This window comes from Blennius ocellaris, assembly GCF_963422515.1.
Source record: "Blennius ocellaris genome assembly, chromosome: 20".
NCBI classification, from domain to species: Eukaryota; Metazoa; Chordata; class Actinopteri; order Blenniiformes; family Blenniidae; genus Blennius; species Blennius ocellaris.
The window spans coordinates 19,162,472-19,186,763 of record NC_137669.1 but is presented as its reverse complement, the minus strand read 5'-3'; the positions used below and the strand labels follow the sequence as shown (position 1 = coordinate 19,186,763).

General features: G+C 41.8%; 1 protein-coding gene across 1 annotated transcript in view; it reads left to right on the top strand.

Moving 5' to 3' along the window:
* Positions 1 to 42: 42 nt before the first annotated feature.
* Positions 43 to 24,292, top strand: part of cacng7a (calcium channel, voltage-dependent, gamma subunit 7a) — a gene marked incomplete at its 3' end in the record, with an annotated part of 72,023 nt that continues 47,773 nt past the window's right edge. Inside the window, exon 1 of the mRNA XM_080516151.1 lies at positions 43 to 66. The remainder of the gene's footprint in view (positions 67 to 24,292) is intronic.

Here is a 24,292-nt window from a genome sequence, read left to right as displayed (position 1 = left end):
ATACAAGGCAGGGCCTGATGGCAGGGAGAAGAAAGGCGATCGCTCCTGTATCCAGGGGCAACGCAGGTAACGGGAGGATAAGTGGTGATGGCTCGGAGGACGCCGCCGCTCCTCCGAAACGCCTCCACAGCCCCAAAACAGGATTTATGAGAACACATTGCATCACACACCCTAATGAAGTGGCTTACTTGTCTGTCAGATTTGCATGAAATCATAGGAAGAAGCGGCGAACACGAACCTGGGCACACTTTTGTGCACGTTCCTCTTCCAGCCACCTCGCTCCAGCGGCTGATTTCACTGATTAGTTTGTTCCGTCTGATTGGCGGTGCGTTAATCAGTGAAATCACCTGGCGCTCTGATTTGTCCGGGTTTGAACCTGCACATCCTTGGAACACGCTAACACATGATTGTGGCTTCATAATCAATCCAGTAATGACATGGTTTAGAATTTTCTGCATTAACAAAACACTTATGATCGCCTGATTCTTGCCTCCGGTGGGCAGCGGTTTGGTTTGATCCAGCTGAAGTGAGAGGGACGTTTCCCACAGACTGGATTTTTTTTATATTTGTACCTTTTGAGACATTAAAAACTTATTGAGCAACCATTTGAATTTCTGTCTGGTTATAGAGAGAAACTATTTTCTCTATCCTTATTTTTAATTTTCACTTTGTGTTCGGTCACGTGTTGCTTTGTTTGCTAAAAGTAAAGGTAGCAATTGGACATCGAGCATCTGAAGCATTAGATGCTTCAGATGCTAAACCAATTAATATGGTTGTTTAAAAAGGTAAGTTTTGAGATGAGATTTAAATGTATCCAAACAACCATATTAATTTTAATCAATGTAAGTCTGCTGCCAATGTCGGAACATTTGTGGTTACTGTTTTTTACTTGTTTGCATTGCACCTTGGGTGTTTTGAAAAGCAGTGGTAAATAAAATTTATTATTACTGTGAATATTAATTGGTTCTCAGCCCAGAATAAGAGGGTTAAAAGTTGTTTTTCCCCCCAGAGTTGAACTCAAGTGGTAGAAAATGCAACTTTTCTGAAGAGTTGCTACTGGGCACGTGCACCACGACCACAGTAAATAGTTCTTCTGCATATACATGAGTAGATGGACAATGAAAAGAATGTCGGCCTCCAGAGTGCGGCGTCCATATTCTTGTTCTCAAATTATCAGGACGCCATGATCCACAGAGTCAAACTCAATTTAAATAAAAATGAAACCACCATCATCGGTATTCAGAAAAAAAGTAATTTGTGACTGTGAGAAGGGTCGTCTGCGCTTTCAGAGGCTTGAATTTTTCAAATATAGCTGAGGGAGTTTTCCATAAGTCATAATGAGGCTACCTTTTCTCGTCTGTGAGTGATAATTTAAAACCTGGTGCAGACGCAGAGTTCGTGGCCCGGCGTTCTGATGAGCGGTTGGACTCAGGCGGTGTTGAAATATGCAGAGACGTGTCCCTCCAGTCTGAGGGGAGGTGTTGACAATGTTAAGCAGCCGGGGAGGGGGGGGTTCGGACACAAATGCAAAACTGCGGTTAAAAAACACTGCAGTTCATCGGGTTTCGGCGCGGCGCTCCGGCGGGTTTGGGATTACACCGCGGCCGCAGCTATAATGACAGTCCAGTCATTGTTCGGAGGATTGTTCCCCGTGTTTACTCACTCATTCGATATGTGTGGCTTCCTGTCTGCCAAGTATTAAAAAAAAACAAGTCTGTTTGTTTGGGATGTTGGTGGAAATATTTATGGCGTGTGGGGATTCTGTAGTTCACAGAGGTCGGACAATTTTGTTCTTAAACTTTTTGCGTAAACACACAACTTCAGAAACGACGCGGCTGTCATGATTCAAAGTTCCTGCTTCACTAAAACCTGCAGGAAGCCAAAATATCATCGTATGTCCCAATACTGATGAAACCACAACAGATTTCCTCGTCCTTTGAAACGGAATCCACTTCAGTGTCTCAGATACAGAAAGAATATTTGAATTGTTTCCTCCTGACTTTCATACTCGTCTCAGGGATTGAAACTCCATCTTCTTCTGGTAGCTCATTAGTTCAATCTTCTTGGGAACGGAGGAGGTTATTGACTGGATGTGAACATGGACGGGAATGGAGAGTGATTGAAGGGATAAACCAGGCAAGGATCACAAAGCGAGGCAATCGACGGCGGCAGCCGCCGGCGTTTAGACGTTTGTTTCTGTCACGTCTGAGGAGCTGAACATTAAGCCAGTGATGCATCATAAAATAACTATACTGGAACTCCACTACCTTTGGAAAAAACATTGGCGATCACTTTAATGAAATTGGGAATGCAGTTCCAGTTACACGATTAGATGCATTTAGATAAATGTGTTTGTGTGCCTGTTTCATGTCTGTGTTTCGTAGTTGAAACTTCAGAATTAGTTTAATTAAAACAAGTCATAACATTGATATGTCAGAGAAATCATATGGTGAAAATGGAATTAATATGTATAGAATTCATCGAGCGTCACAAATTTACCGCGATCCTACCTTTAAAAACACAAATGTAGCTGCGGATGACGACGAATGTAGTTGGATAGGATGTGAGACAGTGCAAGTATCAAACTCCAGAGAAGAGAAGACAAGAGAAGAGAAGGAAATATGATTTGAACTCATCATAGATTTACATTCATCCCGTTCCGTCACGCACAGGAACCTAGAACCATCGCAACGGCGACTGAAGACCTCCCACGACATCTCCACTGCACCTTCGCCCAGCTGCTCCTCCTCCTCCTCTTATTATTCTCATTAAAAGTGGGACCGTGCATAGCAGTGTACAAGAGGTGGTGCAAAGAAGAAAAAGAAACAAAACTGCACTTCACCCAGCGCTCCGAAACATTCACTTCTGTTTACAATGCTCGTCGCATTTCCGCTCCAAATACTGCCCGAAACTGACACCCAAGCTTGGGCCCACGGAAGGCCCGGTCGGACTCGAACCAACTTTCTTTCGTATGAATTCTATTGAGCTGAATGAAAAACAGAAATACAACCAAATAAATGTGTTTTGACTATTACAGCTTGATAATTTTTTTCCGTTCGGATTTATTATCATTATTATTATTGTTATTTATTTTTAATTTTTTTAACAATTATTATTAGTCTTCTTTAGCTGACATGTAATTTTTCTAGTTTTTGCATTTTGATTTATTTATTTGCTCTGTTATTGATTTCGCTAACATTATCATCCATTTAGAAATTTCAGTATGTTTTAATGTGATTACAAGATTATTCAGCTTATTCTGAGGCTTTACTGTAGTGAATATTGCACATTTTGGTTTTTCTAACTTCAAGACATCTGTTTTATGATATGTAAAAATGTTTTCCAAAACATAAATTTGTGTCACATTTTGAAAAAGTGTTTGATATGTTGTAATGTTTTGCACCTCTTGGCCAACCATAGTGCTCAGATGTAGACTCTCATGCAAAGCATAAAGTTTCAGTGAGAACGGAACATGTATACCTCACTTCCTGTTTACAGTTGGTGGCAATATACTCGATTATTATGGCTGTTAATACTGTGTGCTCAGATATGGACTCTCATGCATCTTGTAACATTTCAGCCAGAATGGAGCCTGTACACCCCACTTCCTGTTTCCAGCTAGCCAGCTATTTACACACACTTCCCATGTCCAGCAGGTAGCATTATGGCCGATGGAGGCAGACTCTGGGTGAGGCTGGGCCGAATCAGGGATTCCACAATAAAAGTTGTACAAAAAAATCCTTAAACATCATTATTCATCATAACAGTTTTAATGATTTTTTTTTTTTGTGAACATGAAGTGTCCTGGACATGTATGGAATCTTGAATGAAGATCATGAAGGGTTCTTCTGAACAGGGTTTCTCTTGCCTCCTCCTTGCTGCTGCTTCTTGTTCAGTAAATTCGGTTGCGCTACAGAGGGTGAGGTAAAATGAAGGCATGTCAAAATTTAAGCCTGTGCCACTTACAGTAGGCATAAAAGATAAGTTCAACTTCTTGAGTTCTTCTTACTTACTGCAAATGTGTTTACTTGACAGGGCAGAAATGTGCTTTGTGAACACTGTGAGTGGTGACACATGGAGAACAACGTCATGCTTCTACCTAGAAAAAAGAGAAGATGGTGAGCTCATAAAAGGTGACTGCTGCCTGACCGCGCATTTACCCGGGAGTCACAAAACATTGTCCTGCGGGCCACGAGTTTGAAACCCCTGTTCTAAAGTTTATATCGTCATATAAAATGTCATGTGCAAATTGTCCACCTACCGAAGCAGAGATGCAACAGGGTCGTCGTCGTCGTCGTCGTCCTCCTCCTGCGCTTGGGTCCATCCGCAAACCACCTCCTATCCCTGACAGGACGAGCCTTCTGAACATGGTTTCTCTTGCCTCCTCCTTGCTGCTGCTTCTTGTTCAGTAAATTCAGTTCCGCTACAGAGGGTCCTCCTCCTCCTCCTCCTCCTCCTGCGCTTGGGTCCATCCGCAAACCACCTCCTATCCCTGACAGAACGAGCCGACCAATCATGGACCAAGCAGACTCGCCCAGATCCACCTCACACCACTGCTCCAAGGATCCTTGTGATCTGTTCCAGTCCGGCCTGCCTGCCTGTGGCCTTTTTCCCTGTGGCCTGTTCCCATCTGGCCTTTCCCCGATCCTCATGAGTAGTTTAAATGAACCAATTTTTCTGTGGTCTTGTTGAGATCCCAACAGCAATTCAATTTTTTTGAGTGGACAATGTACTTTTCTGAGAGAGTACATTCTAAAGCACCTGTGGGCCAAATCTGGTGCTTGTATCACTAAATGAAAGATTGTTCACTGCCTTTTGAAGAGTCGACTCCAGAAGCCTCTTTTCTTCTTTTTCTTGGCCTGGAGTTCTTCCTCTAAGATCTTGATGGCCTCCACTTGACTGATCTTCTCAGTGTGGAGACTCTCATTCTCAGCCATCAGGGTCTTGTTCTCCTTGTGGAGACTCTCCTTCTCAGCCACCAGGGTCTTGTTCTCAGCATGGAGACACTCCTTCTCAGCCACCAGGGTCTTCATCTCACAGTGGAGGGTCTTGTTCTCAGCGTAGAGGGTCTTGTCCTTAACGTGGAGAGTTTGCTTCTCAGCCAGTAAGGTTTTGTTTTCGCCATGGAGGATCTTGTTCTCCGCTAGCAGGGTCTTGTTCTCAGTGTGGAGGGACTTGTTCTCAGCCAGCAGGGTGTTGTTCTCACCATGGAGGGTCTTGTTCTTAGCGAGCAGAGTCTTGTTTTCAGTGTGGAGGGTCTTGTTCTCAGCATGGACTGTCTTCTTGTTAGGCAGCAGGGTCTTGTTTACGCAGAGATTCTGCATGTCACTCCGCAGGCTCTTGTTGTTTGTGCAGAGATTCTCCATTTCAGTCAGCAGGGTCTTGTTCTCAGCATGGAGGGTCTTGTTCTCAGCACGGAGAGTCTTGTTCTCAGCTCCCAACGTCTCCTTCTCAATTTGGAGGGTCCTCTTCTCAGCAAGCAGGCTATTGTTCTTGCCATGGAGGATCTTGTTGTCAGCGTTAAGGGCCTTGTTCTCAGCCAGCAGGTTCTCAGTGTGGAAGGTGTTTTTCTCGGCATGGAGGGTCTCCTTCTCAGCCAGCAGGGTCTGGTTCTCAGCTTGGAGGGTCTTGTTCTCATGCAACAGCCTGTTTCTGTCCTTCACCACCTGCTGGAGCCTCTTCTCTAGATCTCTGAGCTTCATCGTACTCCTGTTCTCACCTTTCTGGACTTCCTGGCTTTTTTTGTCAGCCATTTCTCAAATCACTCTCAAATCGTTTTGAAATGAACTACCAACACGGGGGCTACTATGCTCACAGGTGATACGTCCTCGCAGGTCTACAGTTGATCTCTGTACTGATGTCGTGACCTCGCATAAAAGGCACGTAATGCAGTTGTGCTGTCATTTAACATCAAGGCCAACATCAAGGCCAACATCAAGGCCATTAGATCAAAGGCAGCAAGCTATGATCTTCATTGGCTATTATCTACATGTGCATTAGATCAAAGCCACACCCAGTGATACACCCATATAATATAATTCATTTTATAATACATAAAATTAGTTAGATACACAACATTATGTTTTTCTTTGTTAAACCTCTGAGACCAGTGGACGCACCGGTGCGACCTCATCACATGACTGTTTTAAAAGGCAGTAGCTTCACAGCACAGTGTCATCTGGTCCAGTGTTTCAATCCGTGTCGAAAGTGATATAATATAAAACTACAAGATCATCTTAAAATGATGTTGATAGCCTAAATAAAAAAGTGAAAAAGTGATTATTTTCATGATTTGACCATGTAGTTAGTGTGTAGTGAGTGAGGTTAGAGTGGAGTGTTTTTTAGTTGAGTGAACTCTTTTTTTTTTTTCTATCAAAACAACGAGGCGCCTTATGAACGTCAATCAGGCACTCCTTTTTTTTTTTTTTTTTTTTGAAGGAGAAGAGCACATCAAGTCTGACATTGAGTTTGAGAGTGATTCCGATTACAATATTGAAGACCTCAGCTTATTTTTGTTAGAGGGGAGAGAGGTGTTCCCCAGACCAGGAGAGCTGACCACATTCCTATCCCCATCATTCCAGGCTCCACCACAACAGCCAAAGGCAGGTGAAAATGTAAACATTGCCTGCAGGAACACAAGGAAAGGAAAGACACTCCATGGAAATGCCATGCCTGTGATGTGCCCCTCTGTGTTGTGTTGGACAGAATCTGTTTTTTTGAGTGGCACAAATATTTTTTCTTCACCTGACATTATATGTGTGACTTTTTGTAAATAGTTTTACAAAAACGCCTGAGGCAGTACTTCTATTTCACTGTAAATATCTGTATATAACTGTTTTTTCAGTCCTGTTTTGATACATTTTAGTTAATTGTAATCTAGATTTACTTAATAAGTAAACTAAATGATTCGTTGAGCATGTCTGTGAATGTTATCATCAATAAACCTATGTTTTTCCCAAACCGAATTTGTAGTTTTATGGTGTTTTTAGATCCATTGTGTTAATAAAGTATGCCAAACTGAAACCAATACTTCAGAGCTGCATTTATGAGGTTGTCCTGAACAAAATGACATCAAAAAAGGCAAGGTTTATGGTCCTCACTGCTGCCTGGAACGAAGGAGTTGCTATGTGGGGTGCTCAGGTGGTATTTACTGAACTACACAGTCCAGCAATGAATTAAGTTTTTGTTGAAATGTCTTTCGGATTCTGCTGTGAAGTGGTCAGTGAGGGCTGGAGGACACTGGATTCATTAACGGCTGCACGTAAGCGATACATAAATGTTAATTGTTATTGAATTATAGTGGGATTATTTGTCACCTGCAATTCACCTTAGTTGCAAATTCAAAATAGATCCCTTTCGCATCTTTTCTCCTTTCTCTTTGGCTTTAATTGTAAATGTACTCAACGTGATATGAAGTGATAAATGTGAAACTGGAGGAGCGAACCGTAAAAGTTTTATTAAAAACCATAACTCTGTGTGAAACCACAATTAGGTAATGAAACCTGAAAGAGGCAGCACAGATCCACAGGTGCTTTTATCCGGGTATTAAATTCAAAGGTGTAAAAATTCACATCATGAATGGATGAGTTATAGTTCATTAAAAATTGAGACTAATGAACGATCCACGCTCATAATAATTCTGGGCATTTAAACTTTGACTTCAGGCTGTGGTATTCTCTACCAATTGACATTTGTTTCATTTTTACAAACATATCTTGTCCTTGGTCCAGAAGTGAAAATGCTCTTTTATTGTTTTGTTTTCTTTCGTCATTAAAAGGCCAAATATGAAACCGTACAGAACACAGTCATTCTTGCTTCATCGTGACTCAAAATGTGGAGACTCTCCCAGCTAACAGCAGAAAGATGCAAATAAACTCCAAAATCCATGCAAGTACTGTAAAGCTTATATTTCTCAGTTGAGTTATTTAACAGCTTGTATAGTACTAATCCATTATCGTTTGTTTTTTGTTCCTCCTGCTTTTTTATTTTTGGTTATTATGATTATTTTAGCACTTTCATTTTAATTATGAATGAATCCGAGCAGGAGCCTGAACTGGCACAAAATGGGGATGTTGGTGAAGAGAGCAATCATTATTTCGTGGTCCACTTTATCAGCTTTTAGCATGGCGGCATAGATCGGGACGAGTTCACTTCACTATGAGCTCCTTTCACTTTGCACAGCACTCGTCGCCCCGAGTCTTCCCGGGTTCGCTCCACTCTTCTTCACAGAAAATGACATGTTTACTTTCTGCATACAAAGAAATAAGATTATGTCCACCCAGGTTTTTATTTATTGCAAAGTAATGCCCCTGCAATCAGTCTGTACCCATCGTGTTCCATATTTTCCTCATTTCAAGCCGTCAACAACATGATTTTTTTTTTAATCGTGTGTGTGTGTGCACGCATTGAGATAGTCTGCAGGTGTTGCTTCAGGTTTGTCATTGGGATGCACATATTCCATACATGATGAGAAGGGCTGGAAATAAACTAGTCACAGGAACGAACAAACATCCTCGCCTCCTCATGCGGCAATGTCGGAATAAATTGATTCCCCCTCAATCTCAAAGTGACATGCTTTGCCTTCAGTGTATGCTGCAGGACCAACATATCATTATGCTCAAGGTGCAAATCCTGGAGAAACGGTAAGGCAGTGGGTGTGTTCAGTGGGAAACTTAACTACTGATGTTATGAGTAGGTTTACAGCAGGTTCGTCTAATATGTTGATCAACCGGTTGATAGCGGAGTGTGGAAAGACCCCACGCCATTCAAGTCTGTCCATCAGCGGAGCTGAGGCACCGAGCGGCCAGTGTCCGACAGCTCTCCACATTTAACATGCAAGTCACAAGTGATGGCGGCAGATTTATCATGACTGTGTCATGCAATCATGGTGGAGTGGTTGCTGCAAGTGGTGGCAGATGTTAAAAACCTGAGAAAATGGCATGCAGTTGTGCTCACAGATAAAATGTTGTGTTCAACTCATCGGTTGATCAAGAAGGTGAGAGTGGATGGTTTATGGAGTCGGTTTTGTGAACGTTGCTAGTCCAGTGAAGGTAGCTCTCGAACTACAAAAACAAAAAAAAAAAGGGTTTCAAGACATCCTACCTCAATCTCATCCTGTATAAAGTTTGATGGCTCCAGGACATTGTATGAATTTCCTCTCAGGGACTCAAACCGTATATCTGTGAATGTTCAGCATCAAATCCATCAATCTATCTCACTCTTCCTCCAAAAGGGTTTCTACCGCCTTTCTCCTTTCTGACACATCTCTGTGGGGTTCGGTGAAATTGGTGGAAAGGGAAATGCTAAGTCACAGGATTGAGCCGGACTACAATCACAAGTTGTTCCAGTTTGTGTCTTTGGGCAGGACGTCTTATCACACCCGTTCCTTTGGGAAGCAGGTGTGATTGTTTCTCTGTGTATTCAGGATGTAAGACAAGATGCTCAATGACACCTGGGCCACTCGGCCAATTTGGATTTCCTCGATTACAGCCTGGGGAGGGACATTTTGGGTCCATTGCTTCATGTAGTCCAGACTAAAAGCCCAAGTGGAGCAGCAGCATTATAGTCTGAGAACATTAAATTGATTTTCCCCCCTTTTTCTTTTTTCTGTGGCCACAAGAGGTGATGTTCTCTATACAAACATACGTAATCTGTGTGGCTTACTAACATTTTGATATAAGCATAGTAGTTCTATATCGCAGACACAGGCCCATATATAAAAAACAAAAAAGAACATACAAGTACATAAGAAAACCGAGAAAGAAAAAAAAAAATAAAGCAACTATAACACAAATAGTTGAGCATCACCATAATAACCATCCAACTTTGTCGTCTCTCCTTATGAATATCCACGTGCTCCCATTGTTCATGTTTATAGCGTAAACTACACCATCTTCATCTTTTTTCTGCCATTTCATTGTAAATGGACATTGTTTTCAAAACGCTTGAAACGTTGTCGTGTAAATGAGGCTTAAGTGGAGTCGACATCATTAGCATGCTGAGATATAATCTGATGTTCAATATTTGAATTATTAGATTGTTGATTTCTCAGATGTGTCAACAACTGCATGACTTACAGATCTTTGAAATGGCCAGTTGGGTAACTTGTTTAAAATCTAATAATTGAAACCTTCAAAGGTTCAGATTGCAGGTCTGCAAAGAAGAAAAGAAAATGCATCAGCTTCCTTTCATATGATTGCATAATATGTACAATTAATTAATCCGTCAAGGAAAAAGTCTGATGTGCTCCACTGCTGAGATTAAAATAACTAATTCTTTATCCATAAAGCTCAGCTCGAGTTCTTTAAAATACATTTGTACAACTAACACTTAAACCCTATTCCTCTGAAATTCTGTCCAGCATAAGCCATGTAGTGGAAGCGACTATATTTATCCTAGTGAACCATTGCAAAAGCTGATTGTTAGTTTTGTCACATACTCTCTGAGAGAAGACAGATTCCTGCCACAGCGGCTCTAAATGTGCCACTAAAAACAGATGATATGTACTGTGCTGTGCTCCGTCTTTTGACTGTGAGATTACGAATGCTGTTTTGAGACTGTATTTCAGGCAATGCTATATTTATGTTTTCCTAGGGTTACGGTTTTTGGTGCCGTGGCGTCGAATGGAAAACTCAAAGGGAAAGCATGCCGTTCTTCATTTCTGTCTGTGGTAGGCAGAGTGTAGTGAAAATCAGGCCATGATCGAGACATCCAGAGAGACTGAGTGAGAGAGATTGACGGAAAATGATGCCAGGAAAGCAAATAACAGAAATGAAGAGACAAGGACGGATCAAGAAATTCAAAGGGAAGCGAGCAGAGATATTTCTGATTGTGAGAAATGGCAGATAGACAGATGGGTGCAGTCAAAGTGAGATGGAAGGTAAATAGAACAGAAAAGAGAGTGATGGATTAAGACGTGGTTCCTCATCACCAGTTAAAGCCCCTCTTCAAGTATTTGCCATTATCTATCCTTCCTTTGACTTTGTCTATTTTTCCTGCAGTGTTTTATTGCTTTATTCTTTGCCTGTGATAAGATGTGAAGTTTGACTTTGAAAGTGTCCAACGTCTGCATCCGTGTAATGATGAAAGAGCTGGAAACCTGAAAGGCTTTCACACAACCCGGGTCCTGTGGCTTTAATTCCAAATCATTTTACCAGCATGTAGAGAAACAAAGGTTAGTTGATGAGGGAGTTTGTATGTATGAGTTACTTTTTTTTTTTTTTTTTTTTGAGTGGTGGGAATGGTGAGAACTCGCTGGAAAGGGGAAGAGAAACAGTCATCAGGGATGAGTGGGAAAGAGTATAGATGGATGGATCCAGCAGATGGCGGTAATGCAACTTTATGGATGCAAACCGCTAGAAAGAAGAAGGAGTGTATGATTATCACCATTTAACCTGTAATGTACTTGTGGACTAAATTACTGGCTCTAACACTCGAGCTTACAGCTCCAGTTGGCTCTGGTCATCCTGGACCATTTTCACAGTTTTCTTAATTAAGGTGCTCTAGGTTTAGATATCTGGGCGTCTTTATTTAAAACTACTCATGCCCTCACCTGTGGCTCGCTTTCTCTTCGAGCAGGGGGTCTCTGTCTATGGAGATACAAGATCCTAATCTAAAGTTTGTTGGGGTTTTTTGTCCTATTTCTCTCCTCTTTTTTTTTTGCCTTTGCTCTCATCCCATCCCCTTTTGGCAGATGGCACAACCTCTGAGACAGGAGTGGACTGGGGCAAAACATCAGCCCTGCCCACGTTATCGGTTGACTGAATCAAGCATTGATTTTTGAAGGCAGAGACAAAAACTGACAAAGAGGTCAGATTTGGGCGGGTGGGCAGGGGGAGGATTGAGGTAGTCATGGGCCCTTACACTGTTCTTTTCTCTGTCCAATTGCATCTTCAAAAATCTTTTTCTAGATCAGTGATTCCAACCAAATTTTTTTTTACCATTGTAATTTCTGTTATTTTCTGGAATGAGTTATTTCTTTCTGAGGATGAACTCTTTGGTTTACACTATTTACTGGGTGTTTTGTGCCGCTTCAACTTCAAGTTTCAAACATTAATTCGACTGTTTTTGGCTCCAGAAGATGAATTCAGCTCTAATTCTGTTCATTGTGTCTATAAAGCCATGTTCTATATTTAAAAAAAAAAAAACTTCCTTTGAAATTTTTACAATTTACTCAGTGGTTTGGCCAGATTGGAGCCTCTTTATGCAAAGTTTTGGTCCACCGGTCTTATGTGCGATACCCCTGCTTTAAAATCAAATCAGGGCCCCTGGTTGGGAATCACTGCTCGAGATCCACCTGGATGTTTCCTCTGGTAATCAGCTGCTCCTGAATGGAGATGTTATGAATACATAGCGGTGTCAGCCTATGCATTAATCCACACCTGCAGGTGGGGACCTGTTGACCAGCCACCAGAGACACCAGCTCAGAGACAGTCCACCCCTGCTCTGGTTTATATGACAACATTATCAAATGAACATGGAAATCTTTTTTTTGCTTTTTCCGTCTCTCTTTATATGACGACGGTGCTCAGAGCCACTGAATACGCAACTTTTTGAAAATAGCTCCCAGGATGGACGTTTTCTTAATTGCTACAGTTCCATCTTCCTCCAACACATTATAAAAACGCTCCAACTCCTTCTCTTTGTAGACGGACAAAAAAACAACTTCTAGAAAATGCTTTTACTGCACATGCGCGATAACGCCGTTGTCGATACTTAATTCTGCATGTGCGAGAGTAGATGGACAGTAACGGCATTTCTACCGTTTCCACAAAAACGATGCGTTTTCACTTCAGGGAGCCTGAGTCTGCTTCTGATGAAGGTTTGTTCATGGGAAGAATGACTTCTTCTTACTCTCTAAAGCTTGCTCATGTAGAGGGTTCTTCAATATACGTGACAACAAGATGTTAAATTGTGGCGATATGAAAAAACCTACGTTGAATGATGTTTAGTGCATGTTTTTCAGAGAAGAATGGACGCCATCATTCGGAACAGAAGAGTGAAATGCTATTCTAAATTGTTTTCCACAAACAAAAGCGACATCCAAAGATGTTTTGACGTTACTGGTGCAGAGTCTGAGACACATGAGGGTCACGGAGCGCTGAAGGTCTACTCGAGTAAATAAAAAGAAGAAATGACAGGCAGAGTCAATATGGTATATAGGACTCCGAGAGAGAGGCTGAGAAAGAGATTGGTTAGATGCTCTGTGTCAGCCTCATTGGATTTTCATCTCTTTTTTTTTTTTTTTCCCCTTCATTAGTCTCTATAGTAACTCTCTCTAGCAGGACCTGAGCTGAACATTAAACAGCAGCACAGAAAGCATCACATCCTATTTCCAACTCTCAATTTCTCAAAGCAACGTGCAAAAACCTCAAACTGAAGCACTCGGATTAATAATACCGGTCCCTAATGTCGGAGTAATTCTGTACTCTGAGGACATATCTTCATAAGAGCCTTAAGTCCCATAACTTATCATTTCTATGGTTCTTGGTTTAACTCAAACAGATGCGAGGTTGTGTGTGGGTGTGTGCAATTTTCTGTATTCGAGCCTTTGCAAGGTGAACCCTGCTGACTCAGCCAGCTGGGATGAAATGCTCCAACACAATAACTTGGATATAGCAGGTTTAGAAGTGTAATCGATAGATTTTGCAGCCATGAAATCAATTCGAAATGTTTAGCAACTTCACCAATTTATCTACATCCTCTTTACGCTGCGGTCTATAATGTGGCGTGTCGGATATAAGACACATAGTGGAATGTTGCTTATCTGGTTTGTGTACCTCTCCATTAAACATTTCGACTGATAAAAACTTAGGTAGTGACCTCCAAGCTAAAAAGAAAAAAATCCTCTGTAGAATAAATTGGTTTTTATGTTTTGCTGCTCATTTTGGCATGGAAGAAGCTCGTCCATTAATTTCAAGGGAAATGGTTCTGAATATGTATTCATCAACATGTTCCAATTCTTTAGAGGAATTCAATTTAAATATTAATTTCCTGGCCACCTTCTGCATCTTTTCTCCACCTGAAAATAGTTTTCTTATGAAAGCATTGAGTTAAAAATAAGAGGAATTGGCGCGTCTGATTCAGAATCCTTGATGTGGCGCCGCCGCCGAGTGCCTCCGAGCCCCGAAACGCACCAGCCAGACTTCACCTGCGCCTGCGGTGCAAAGCGACGCCGGAGCGTAGACGTATCGCTTTCATGCCGTCACAACACAATGCACAGTGGCACTCGGCAATGCGTTGACAAGAAGTCGCGTTGTGGCAGCACGCTGGCGATAAGCGGAGATCATCAATCAAACGCCCGAGCAGAGGAAGCTCATGGTCAAATAAAGACCTCGTCAAATTGAAGGAAGTGTTGTGTGTCTGTTCAATACACAGCTGGAATCGTTATATATATATATATATATATATATAAAAAATACTCTCCTTATGATTGCAAACCCTTTAACACCTCTTTTTAACCAGAAAACTGGTGTCCCTGTACACCTGGCTGCGTTTTCTCTCGTAGTAAAAGATTTTAATCAAATTTCATCTCTCTTCCTGGTCTCTGGTATATTTATAAACAGAAATGTAATTCAGATTTAAAAAGGTTGGAACGTCTTTGATTTTACCCAATCAATTCGATAAAATATAAGTTTTTCAATATGGATGAGTTTTGTTTTTTTTCAGTTCATATTGTGTGTTTCAAATTTCTCCTTAAAAACAGGTTCAGATTCATTTCCAGACAAAAGATGGTTGTACAAAAATTTGACATAAAAAATGTAGAAATCATCCAGCCGGTTTGATTCTGGTGTCAGTGTAACTCCGAGTGTCGATCCACTGTCTCATTAACTGTTTTACATTTTAAAGTGTGTCGACTTTCCAGTGAAAGCCAAAAATGAAGCATGACTTTTTCAATCGTCTTTCCTCACACAACATCCCAGAGACATGAAAATGTATGAGTATCTCAAGGTTAAGTGTTTCTACTGAGTCGAGTCGCTCTCAATGGTGATTGCTCCGTTTTTTTTTCTGATTTTTGCGAGCTTATCCAGCAGCAGACACATTTCCACATTCAAAATTTCTCCAAAATTCAACCTTGGTGGAATAGCATTATTGAGATTTTCACAAATGATTTGAAGTAACTCAACGAAGTGGCCAGACTTTGAATGTTTGTGGTAACTGTTGAGGCAATTTTGGCTTGAGCCAGCGAGAAAGAACAACTCCGTAATAAGTCAGAGTTCAAACATCAATTTGAAATGATTTATTACAGAAAATTAAGTTGAATTTGAAAAACAATCAAGCCAATGATATTGTGATTGAAACCAGATTGGGTGCAATCCTCTCTCCGCCGCCATGAGCCTTCAAGAGACTCACACACGGAATCCAGAATTACAGACATTTATTTAAATACAGATATCAGAGGAGGACATGGTCGGTGTTTGTAAAAATCAACAGTTCCAAATTGGGAACCATTAGTTAGAGTCCTATAATATAGAGAAGTTACTTCACAGTGTCCACGTGACAGAAATGTCACGTGCAGCCTGAAGCTGAGTGTCAGTCTTTGACATCGGGAGCTAAAATAACAGAATAAAACTGCGTCACAGTCTTACTATATGTAAGTGACTGTGTTAACATTTTAAATGAAAGTTTAAATAACCTCTTATGTTTTTATTGGACATAAGCGATCAAGTTTTGGAGTCTTGGAACAAACATTTCAGTAAAAAAACTATTTCTTTGTAATTAATGTACATAACTGTTAAAAATGTTGTGTTGCGAGGAGGGTTTACGTCTCTGAATCCAAGTTGTCGGCGCCATCAGTTTCTGCACATTCTCTTCCTCGAACCTCGAGTGTCAGGAGATCCCGTGAAGGTGATAATTCATTTAATTTGGAAACTTATTAAGACCCTGGGACAGGGGGAGGCTGTGGTGAATAAATTAATCAAACCGGCTTCTTGGATTCACTGTCAGTCGGTGCCAGTCTGAGAGTGTAACAGACTGAAACCGACTCGGCTCAGAAGAAGTAATGACTTCCTTTTGTGTTTGTGTGCTTCTGGCCCCATTTAATGTTACCAAATATCATTCGTATTTGTCTTGGCTGACAGATTTTATAAGCTTTCAATCAAAGATGAATACGTATAGGTACCTCTATAAAAACCTGAGTGAGGTAATATGAATCCTCTATCAAAAAACAGTTTTATGAAATGGTAACTGGTAAGACCACACCTTTTTCAACTGTTCTCATGTATGACAAATATAAAAAGTCACATGCCCGCAGAAGTTTTGCTGAATAAAACATTTACTGTTTTTAGGATTGTAGTCGATCATAAAATACTGCCGGAAAAAAGAGAGAAAAACCCTGCTGATTTCTAAATGCACTGCCAAACCACCGTGAGGAAGGAAAGAAGGAAGGATTTTTGGGACATTTCACTGTATTTTGCACCAGAAGCTTTCATTAAAATTGGCTCTATGTTGAGATTGTAGTCATTTCGGGTAGTGATTGCTTGGTTTTTGTGAAAATATTCAACATTTTTCATCGTGTATACCCCGCATCACATCAAAGATAAACATTAAAGTTTGAATTTAAAGGTAAGTACGACACTATTTTACTGGTCCGGCCCACTCGAGGTGAAATAGGACTGTATTTCCCCCCCCCGAACTAAAACGTGTTTGACACCTCTGATTTAATCTGATAACTTTCTTGCTGCGAGGTGACGGAGCTGAACACTGCACCACCATGCAGCTTCTTTGTTGTCATTTTAAACCTCGATTGACTTTTTCCTCACTTCCAAATGAATCAAATTATGGGATCAAATCAAATTATTTATCTAATTTTAGAGTGCGTTTGATTGGGGGGGGGAGAGTTTAATATTTTCTTCTCAACATGCCGTTTGGCTCCTTCACTTCCAGTCACCTGGTTTGATCCCACTCGACACTCCCGCTCCCAATCCTTCCAGCTCAGCTCTCTTTCTTCTGCCAGATTGTTTGCTGTGCTTTCATGGCTCTGCTGTTTGTTCTGGTTTTACTTCTCCCTCCCGACCTGTTCCTCTTTCAGATTTCCTTGTTTGTTTGTTTGTTTGTTTTTTTTTGCCTTGCCTTTTACCATCTTTTACCCTAAATCCTACCTCTGCACAAATCAAGTTGAGCTTCAGCGTTTGAAAGGACTGTAGTCATACGTTCAACGTATTGGTAATCAATCCAGTGGAGATATTTCTTCAGGTCCAGACATCATTTTGCGAACAATAAAGCACAAAGGGCAGTTGGAGGACCAGAAGCCTCAGCGCACTCTCATTCATTTGGATTGAACGATAAACCTATCAAGCTGCCGCAGATGCAATATTATGGACACTGCGAGAGACGGGGGGGCAATAAAGATCTAACTTACTGCCCTTTTAACTGGCGACTGCAGATAATGGTCCCCCTGCTGACCAGAGGAGGGCAGCGTGGCGAGAGTTCACGCTCCCCATCAGAGCCACCCTGGCCTCCCGGTGACCGCGTGCAGCTGCAGGCAAAGGCCCAAAAACAAAAGTGGGCATGGAGTGACACTTTCATCACTGCTTACCAGAGCGTGCGATCAGAAATCTCATGTGACATTCACTTACGGACGTTGACGTAGCTGTAATTGAAATCCCCTCGTGATGCACCGCCACGTGTACCCTCACGTGAATAATAGCCTTTCATGCGTCAACTTATCTTCATCACACACACACACACACACACAAATGTGATTGAAAACCTCATAGAGTGCCGGGCCGAGGTTGACCCGCAGCCCTTCTCGCTCCCGTGGAAGTCAGAAGATGCTGTGAGACAGACTGGGATGTGGCGCAGCTGATGATGGCCTCAGATGTACAGTAAACGCACCGTGAATAATCTGTTTCTAATTCCACCAAGGTGAGGAGGGACAGTGTGGCGATTCACAGGAGGGAGGCGAAGGCAACGAAACAAAAGCACAGTATTAATCTTCTGCAGGCTCCAGATTTCCTACTCTAACTGAGATCATGTGATTCCCTCCCCATACATCTTTAACTTTATATGTCTCAGGTGTCATCTGTGTTATTCCTGAAGAGTCTCTGTGGTGCTTGCAGATTGCTTTCAACACGTTTGTTTAATTTTCTCTTCTCCAGCTGCAAGCAATTCAAGCAGAAATCTGCCAGAGCCGGGATCCAAACCTGAACTCCTTCCTACCGTGCATGACACTCGGGGATTGTCGACAAGGTTTTATTAAAAGGATTTGGACATATCGGTAAATAGTGTCTAATGAAAAATACCCAATGCTACTCATATGTGAAAACCCATAAATCAATCGATCTTTATTTGAAAAGTAGCTTTCATACAAAAAATACTTAGGAAAAAGTGCTTTACACTATTTAAAATCAATACAAAAACACAGATAGGCACGCAAATGAATGATGGATAAGATGGAACGCTTCAACCTCAAGAGCTGTGTGACCATCTTTTAAAACTGAGCAATTTTTCATTTTGGGTGGAAAATGGTTAAAAACAACTCTTTTGATTCTGAAGGTTACACAAGACCTTTCTTGTAAAAGATGGGTTTTCCTTCATAATGTTGCCTGCGCTTACTCATCTGTTACTTGAGCCTGTGTTCCATTTGAGATGGGTTTATTGTAAAATAATGAATAAAAATAATATCAAATTGAATAGAAGATTGCTAAGTCATAGGTACATCCTCTCATAGCTCTTAACAACCAGTCTAAAAACTAAACCTGAAGCATTATTGTGAGAGCAAAGCCATTGTCCTAATGGATGATGGTTGGTGCTTGGTTGTAAGAGGCTGAACATCAATAGGAAGTGAATTCAGATTTTTACTTCTGACCAATGAAATGAAACCTTGCTCACTCTGATCCGAAGACCTGCTGTTGGTTTGACTGATGACATTTTACAGAGCTATTGTGATGCCCTGATAATACAGGATTCTCTTTCATTCAGTTTTCAGGGAACAAATCGATGGGCAAGGTTTCAAATGAGTCTTTAAATCAAGATCATTCTTTCAGCATTGCCACTCACCCTCATGCATTTTTACCTATTTAATATGAGTTAATTCATAAAAAAAGTGCATTCATCACTGAATCTCCACCTAATACACTATCCTAAGGTATATCCCAAAATATATATGTGTGACTTTGTTTTACTTACTTTGTGGGACAAAAAGAAAAATGCATGGCCCAGTAGGCAAAGATTGATTTGGGCTCATGCACATTATGTCAGTGTGTGAGCTGCATGAGTCTGTTTGTGTGTGTGGGGTCTGTCTCGCCTCAGCGTGGAAGCTTTCAAAGTACCTCACACAGAGAAGAGAGGCGGCTTCAATGGTTTTGTGTCTGTCAGTGACAGTGACATAAAAACACCCTTTTAAAGCTGATTTTCCTTCATGCTATCGGCAAGACAACTGCAGGAGAGATGACTGCATTGCAGAGAAACTGAAAACTTTGAAGGTTTCATGAGGCTCATCGATCCACCGCTGAGTCTGTCTGTCCTTTGTTTTTACTTCTAAGTCTCATGGATTTTGTGGCATGGCTCCCCGTGAAATCAGTTGTGAGCTACCATGAAACACGTTGTCAGAGGAGATAAGATAAAGCTTCATTAATGGTGGTAATTGAGGGAGGTTGACTGTGTGCTTTGGGTTCATTTCAGCGATCTGTCCACTAGAGGGGGCCAGATACAGAGAAAGAAAGAAAGTCTTTCCTTGTGTCTACTCTGAATACCTGCCTGAGACTCGCACTACTTAAACCTGACCTAATAAATCCCATTACCATGGCCAGTACAGTAATTACTGGCCAGCTGTAACACTTTTTCTTTCTTTTCTTTTCTTTTTTCGGGGGGGAAACCACGGATGGAATGAACTTCAGGGATGGAGTCACCAGAGTGGAATGAACAGAAACCCAATGGAGCAGAGTGAAGTGGACTCAGGTGAGGGATAATGAAGGGGGGAACAAGCTGGGAAGTCCCACCATTCACATCAGCGCCGCTGCAGCTCCGCAACCACGATGACAGCTCAATAGTGCTGTCAAAAGCCATTAGATCGCATTAGATTTGTGTGTGCGCGTGTGGAGAACACACACCTGCAGCGATGCATCTCACCTGTTACATAACACACACATGAAAGTGCCACGGTGTGGAAAGGCTTCAGTTGTGTAGCATACAGAATGAAAAGAAAAATACTTATTCACACAAATACCTTTCACACCTACAGTACAGGCAAAAGAGCCACAATGAGAGAATGTTGTCGCGACATGACCAAGTATTCGCCATATTGGACGGAGCAACTCTACCTGGTGAAAATAGAAGCACCATACACAGTGTGTCGAGCCTCGTTACTGCCCTTTTGTACTTCATGAGAGACACTTTAAATATGCAAAGCCTAACTGAGATCAGGGCTATGGGAGACCTTGAAAAGTGAAGGACAATAAAGTTCCTTTTAATCTAATCGCACGGTGTGGTAATAAAGTCTGAGCTGGCCGTCCAATATCAGCACCTGCAGGAGGGAAGTGTGTGTGTGTGCGAGTGCGTGTGCGTGTGTGTGTGTGAGAGAGAGAGAGTGATAAGCTTAGTTTAGCCTAGTTAGAAACTATGAAATGCAATATACATACTGTAGGTATATTATTTCTCATATACTGTGGACAGAAAATGGTCTGTAGAACAAAAAAAAACTAAATATAATGATGTAATGTCGTCTTTAGTGATTGAAACTCACCTACCTATGAGCACAGCACAGATACCTGCATGTGTGCATGCGTGTGTGTGCATGTGTGTGTGTCTGTACGTGATGCCTTGGCTGATGACATCCAGCAGGAGATCCGACACCCCTCTGAGCCCGACTCAATCAGAAAGAGAAGAGGAGACGAGCGGCAATGAGGGCGATGGAGGGGGTGAAAATGTAGGTCTGTGTGTGTGTGTGTGTGTGTGTGTGTGTGTGTGTGTGTGTGTGTGTGTGTGTGTGTGTGTGTGTGTGTGTGTGTGTGTGTGTGTGTGTGTGTGTGTGTGTGTGTGTGTGTGTGTGTGTGTGTGTGTGTGTGTGTGTGCGCGTGTGTGTGTGCGTGTGCGTGTGCGTGTGTGTGTGTGTGTGCATATGTCTGTATGAGGCAGGGAACACGGGAACACGTAGCTCTGAATGTCAGTCATGATTCCCTGAGCGTGAATGTAGAAAAGGAATATGAAGTGTGGCTTGTCTCTGTGTGAGTCCGTCATCGTGTTTGGATGGATTCTCTGTGGCGACTTCTCAGAAGAAAACAAATTAAACGTCAAAGTAAATTTGCCCTTTGCAGCTACAGATTGAAACAATTTCTGATCAGGCTCTGGCAAGACCAAACGTAATTCTTTTTGTTTTTAACTTAAGCTCTAAATGCATACAGCAAACAACTATTCAATATTAATTCAATGGGGTTTTTTCAAGTGTATTGTTAGAAATCATGTTGATGTGATGACGTGCAAAATTGAGGAATGTTTTAATCTATGCTCAACCAGGTATAATTTGGTTTGCGCATCTAAATTTGAGCTGAGAAAACCTAATCTCCAGTGAGACACATAAAGGTGGGGGGGGGGGTATGGTATAGATTCCCTAAGATCAGGCTGAACACGATGAAGTCATCCGCAAACGTGATGAAGGCAGTGGACAGAGGGTGCAGTATGGCCCGTGTACAGGAGGAGGTGCTGAGAGTCCGAGATGCAATAGATCCTGGCAGGTTTCACGACCTGAAATCATTCAGTCAGAAAGTCTCTGGACGGTTTTCTTTGGATGACGCTTGCAGCCTTCAGACACAATGGGACCACGGGGATGTGTTGTAGATCGCGGTTAAGACGCCTGCCCGTTGGTCAGCATCTCACCTGATACCCTGTCAGGTCCCTGCTGATTTCCGGCGGCTTTTGCTGCTTTCAGCTTCGCCACACCTGGTGACTCAACGCGAAGAGTTTGAGTCCTGCTCATACCGACCAAGGGCATTAACTACTATTGGAAGACTGCCTTTGTAGTTTTCTTGTCTGTGTGCTACTTTGGCTGTCTTTCTGCCTCTCTTACAACCCCGTACAGAGTTTTGGCACCTGGTTTAAAGCTGGTTTGAAGCCCCTGCCGGCACGATTTGAACTTCTTTAAGAAAATGATTTCCTCCCGAGTGGGATGAGGAGCGGTGAGCGATGATCCCCCAGGTTTTGCGAGGCAGGTGGTTTTGTAGGCGCTCTTGTCTCAGTAGGTCCTGAGGCAGGCTTTGTTGAAGTCGCTCGCGACAGAGAAAGGTCCTCTGGGTAACCCTGCATCTGCCTGGTACGAACGTAATATCAGCTAAGTTAATTTGACCAAAAAAACATGCATTCGAGGTGGGATTACCCCATAAATTGTGACTTTGATTTTCCCTAAATCGCATGATATGGCATAAGAGACGGATTAATGAATGGACAGAGATTACGATTTGATTAAAGGCTGCCGCTCTGTTCGCTGTGCATGCTTTTTTAATTTTCCCTCGAATTTAACTCGCGCTGGATCTTGAGTTGGTTTCTTAAAGGAAATAATGGAAGAAAGGAGCAAAGCAGAGAAACCAAACTTGATTGAAGAACCAGTGGAAATGAATTCCACAGCCAGATATAATAATCCTACAATACACACAATAGAAACATATCTCTCTCTTGGTAGTCTTTTACCCAAAAAAAAAAAAAAAACATTTTTGAGGATGTTCACACAAAGGATTTCATCTCACAGATTTTTTTTTTTATTGAAAGATAAAGATTTCAAAAGTGTTGAGAAGTGAAAGCAGCATTTAATCAATATCATTTCAGCTCCAATAGTGCAGAGCTGGATAAAAAAAAAAAAAGATAGACTCTGCTGAGAAAATTGTGCATCGAAAAGAAAGACCAAGAAGACAAAAGATGACAGTGTTCAGCCGCTCGCTGCAGTTGAAGGAAGAAAAACTGCCCTGGACTAATAAATGAACGCTGCACTGATCATTAATAATCTCAAAAGGGCAAGTCTGCGCTTTGGGTTTGTGTGACGCTGCAATATATCACCACAGCCGTTACAACATGTTAATTAATGAATGCGCCTCAAAATGGGCAATTAACAAATCCGATGACGAGATGAAATGGAGCAAATTCAGTAAGTCTAACGTGTGAAATTGCTCGTGTGGGCAGATGTTGACGGGTACGAATACGATGGTGGAGCCAGCGTCACACATCGATATCACCTCCATCCATCCGCGGTACCAGATGGTGTCGGATAGCAGTGACGACTAAAACAATGGGAAAGAGTTTGAACCTTGATGTCACAGACAGGAACATCGACTGTTGCTGTTAAGGCAGAGGTGTCGCCCGTTAATTTATTCACTTTTTTTTTTTTTTTTTTTTTTTTGCTTTGAAGCCAAGAAAGTTAACTAACATGTAGATACATACATGTGAAAATCCTCAGGGGACAGAAACAAAGCCCCACCAATCAGCCATATCATTATGACCACCTCTCTATTATTATTAACTCCCTGGTTATCTAGCACGTGGAAAAACATACAAACCCCCAATCGACAAGCAGAACCAGTGAGACTCGGTCTGGCTGTAATACCGAGCACTAACACTGCTTAATATGTGTCTTTAAATAAATGACTCCCATCTGTACACACCAGCTATAGAAACCATTATCTCACCAAATGCTTGATTTAGAGGCTGTTCCTTTTGATGACGACGACTTGTCTGTTTCCAACAATCTTGGGTCGTTTGGCTTAAATCCATTACATATTGAATCGTTTCCATTTTCTTCCTGGTGATGAAGTGATGCTATCGGTGATGTCTGAGATCTTATTGCTTGATTTTGCTGCAGAAAGGTCGGATGCATAGATCAGTTAAACGAGTGATTCATGATGTTCTGATACTGTAGGCGACAGACTGAACGACGACTACTGTACCTGATGGGCACATCAAAAGGAAGATGGTTTGCTGCCAGCTTGTGGCAACTTTCTGCCACTACATCTCTTCTTCCATTTTTTCTTCTTCCTATTTGCTCATTTTTTTAATGCGAAGCTGATAAAGAAATATAGATATGCCAATAATTTTGAACAAGGTGGCTGAATGCTTCAAAGAGAGGCAGTTTCCATTTCACCTTTCACCTTTTTTGCTTTTTGGATTCTTTTGATAGGAAAAATTCAACATTGTCATCTCTGTGCGTTCACACAAGTTCAACTCTGTACCACACACACATACACACACATATGCACTTGAGGTCAAGCCTCCAGTCTGGCAGTCTGTCACAGATGTGCCCGAGTCGTGTGGCTGTGGGCTAAAAAACATGCAGCCACTCAGACATTCAGGCCCTCATCTGGCTGAGCAGAAG